Genomic DNA, 3,678 nt, shown 5'->3' with positions numbered 1-3,678 from the left:
ATATTATGTTTCCTCAACTGGTAGCTATTACCAGTAGATGGCGCTTCTGTTCTTGATAAGTTACCGGCTATTTCATTAGTGGAAACTGGAATAAATGTAGACTATTGTATAGACTATTGTAGCAAAGATAAACAATCAATCTAGGAAAATGTATTCACTATCGAATTGTAACCTGTGGTGAGGCAAATTAAACACGGACCTATCGCTGATGTCTGTTAGAAATAATAGTCTGGGTTAAAGGAGACTACCCGAGAGAATTTATTGTAAAGGACTTTAAAGATGGAAGACCGAATAGAAGGCACAATTGACTGATTTATGAGTCTTATCTGTTTCATGGAGTTATAGTTGTGCGTGGCGTATGCAGAGAGGATTTCATATCGTAATACAGAAGTCAGTGCGGCTACTTTCAAGCGAAAATTAATGGTTTATTCGAATTTATGAAGGCCGTCGGTGATTCTGGTACATTTCGGTGCAATTCAGCAAGATAATGAATTCGTATTCATCTCCACATCCACTCAAAATATAATTCTATAGAAAATTACTCTATAAATTGATGTCCACAAGCCTACTCGAGTAAAGTCAATTCATCGCAGGATGCAACAGTGTGGAATTAGTCCAAATCTACAGGAGGAAGTGAGTGAAGTCAATTTACGATGCGAGCATTGTGTTACGTAAACAATTAATTTATCGTCAAAACATTGTCACAAATATTCCAGAATAAAAAGTATTTCCAAAATAATATGACAAAAAATATGTTGAAACTGAAAAAAAAAAATTATCCCTTCCAAGATTCTAACAAAAGTATTGCTGAAAAGTACTCTGGTAAAAAAATCCAAAATCCCCAAAGAATTCTGTCAAAAAATATTGTCTAAAAAAGTACTCTGGCAAAAAATTATCCTCAAAGTATTCTGCAAAAATTATTATATTTCAGAAAAAAGTACAGTTGTAAAAAAACATCCCAAAAATATCTTAGCAAAAAATAGTGCTGAATAAGTATTCTGGTCAAAAAGTTCTCTGCAAAAGTATTCTAGCCAAAAATTATCTGAATAGTATTATGGCAAAAAGGTATTGCCGAAAAGTAATCTGTTAAAAGATCGCCAAAAATATTTTGTTAAAAACGTACTACCAAACAAAAGTACAAACAAAATACGTACCAAACGTACTTTGTTCAGAAAATATCTGCGAAAGTATTCTGGCAAAAATGCATTGCCAAAAAGTAAACTGGTAAAAAAGTATTTTTCTCCAAAAAAGTACACTGGAAAAAATTATTCCCGATTTACTGCAGAAAAAGTGCGTAAAAATATTCCCAACAGTATCCTGACCAAAAATACTTATTTCAACCATTTCGCAAATATATTAGGAAAATATTGCGGCATAAATGTCGCTAATAATACCAAGTTCCATATTTAATATAATAATAATAATAATATTAATAATAAAACCGGGCAAGCGTGTAATTTCAGAACTATGAGGGTAGGTTGAAAGGTTCTCAGCCTCGACCATATATGGCAATACTATCGGCAATATTTTTTTTTCTAACTTGGTACATCTGTCATAAGCATCCATGTGAAATTGCAAGCCATTGTATCAAGTAGTTTATTTTATACAGCTGTCTGAAACAAAAGGGTTGTCTGTATCCCTTGAAATGGATAAAAATTGAGTATCGTGCGGTCATAAAATTCTTCGTAAAAGAAGGTTTAACGCCAAAAGAAATTCATTCGAAGTTCGTAAAAGTTTGTGGGTACTCTTCTCTTTATTTAGTTTTCGACAATTAAGAAATGGGCTGCCGAGTTTAAATGTGGCCGTACCAGCCTTGAAGATGATCCATGTGAAGGACGTCCAAAAAGTGTAACAACACCAGAAATCATTGATCAAGTGAAAGATATTTGTATTGGATGACTGGCAAGTCAAAGTGCGTCAAATTGCTGAGACTATACTAGTTTCAAAAGAACGCGTTGGATATATTTTGCATGAAGAACTGCATATGAAAAATCTTTGCGCAAGATGGGTAGCGCTTGCTCACAGCAGATCAAAAACCCACTCGCATGAAAATCTCTGAACAGCGCTTGGAGCGTTTTAACAATAATGACTGATTTTGTGCGTCGATTTATTACTATGGATGAGACTTGGATTCACCATTACACACCAGAATCCAAACAGCAGTCAAAAGAGTAGACAGAAGCCGGTTGTTCAGCGCCAAAGAAGACAAAGTCGGTTCCATCAGCAGGAAAGGTCATAGCATCGGTGTTTTGGAATGCTAAAGGCATTTTGTTTATTACTTATCTTGAAAAGGGTAAAACAATAACCGGGGAATATTATTCCGATCTTTTAACCAGACTAGACGAAAAAATTTGAACAATGCACCTGCACACAAAAGGTGTTTTGGCAATGGGAAAATTAAGGGATCTGCACTATGAATTGTTGAAGCATCCACCCTATTTCCAAGATTCGGCAGCCTCTGACTTTTGTCTCTTCCCAAAACTAAAACTCTTCCTCACTGGTCAGCGTTTTTCTTCGAATCAAGAGGTGATTGCAGCTGTAGAGGGGTATTTTGCAGATCTTACTGAGAACCGCTACAGGGACGGGATACTGACGCCAGAGCATCGCTCTAATAAATTTATTAGTCTCTTAAGGGAGATTATGTTGAAAAATAAAAATAATTTTGAAATTATAAATTCGTTTTTCGATTGTTAGGCTGAGAACTTTTCAGACCACCCTTGTATATGAAGATGGTTAACAGCAAGTCGACGAAACGTTGTATAAACACGTGCACCGCAAAATAATCCTTGTTTCTTTATTTAAGTATTTCATAACTTTTTAATGCAAGTCAAGTTACATTATCTGTCACATGCTTTAACTTCATCGTTTTCCGCTCTTGTAGAGCGGAAACAGGAAGTCGATGCGACGCGCATGTCACAGTAGCATAAAGGGAATGCTTGACTGTTTAATTGCTAATATCCAAAGCTTGCTTCTTCAGAATTATAAATGCTTCGTGTAATCCTTTGATGGAATGTTTGAAATATTGTTTGTTATTTCGCTGGAAACCACATTTTAAATGCGTTTGGATGACATCGACCATTTTAGTCGAGACAATTAACAACATAAGAATCATTCACATACTTTCGTGGAAAATTGATTGCTGTAAGCTTACTACTTAATAGACATTCCTTAAACTGCATTCACATACCGTCGTCCTGTTTGAACAACTAACTGAATTCAAGCAATATGTCCAATACGTTAGTACAAAGTTGATAATTTTCTAATACCTGTTTCCCTTTCAATGAATCCTAGTTTACAAAGTACCCACGCCTTACATCATGCAAGTTATTATCCATCTAAATCAAGTCAAGCCATCTTGAGGATAAACTTTAGGATAAATACATCTATTCGTCGGCTTTAATATTGTATGATATTTATCTTCGTCCAACAATTAACAGAATATAGTATGAGTTATCTGTTGGTAACTTTTGTCAACAATACTTTGCGCGAGGCCCTTGCGAAATTGACTACGATGATAGATGTTAGTGGAATTAATGGGAAACAAAGCAACATTGGCTTGATCAATCTATAATGATAAATTGATTGCGGGCACTAAAAGTATAAGAAAATAATCTGTCAAGGGGAACACGAAGGATGAGAGACAGAGAGAGACACGCACACAGAACTATTGAAAGAGAC

General features: G+C 35.2%; 1 protein-coding gene across 2 annotated transcripts in view; it reads left to right on the top strand.

The window, feature by feature from the left end:
- Positions 1-3,678, top strand: part of LOC150108267 (uncharacterized) — a 709,268-nt gene that overhangs the window by 783 nt on the left and 704,807 nt on the right. The window lies entirely within an intron of this gene.

This window comes from Typopeltis vanoorti, chromosome 3, assembly GCF_054136105.1.
Source record: "Typopeltis vanoorti isolate ZY-2024b chromosome 3, IOZ_Tvanoo_1.0, whole genome shotgun sequence".
Lineage (NCBI taxonomy): Eukaryota > Metazoa > Arthropoda > Arachnida > Uropygi > Thelyphonidae > Typopeltis > Typopeltis vanoorti.
This window is presented reverse-complemented; position numbering and strand designations above follow the sequence as displayed.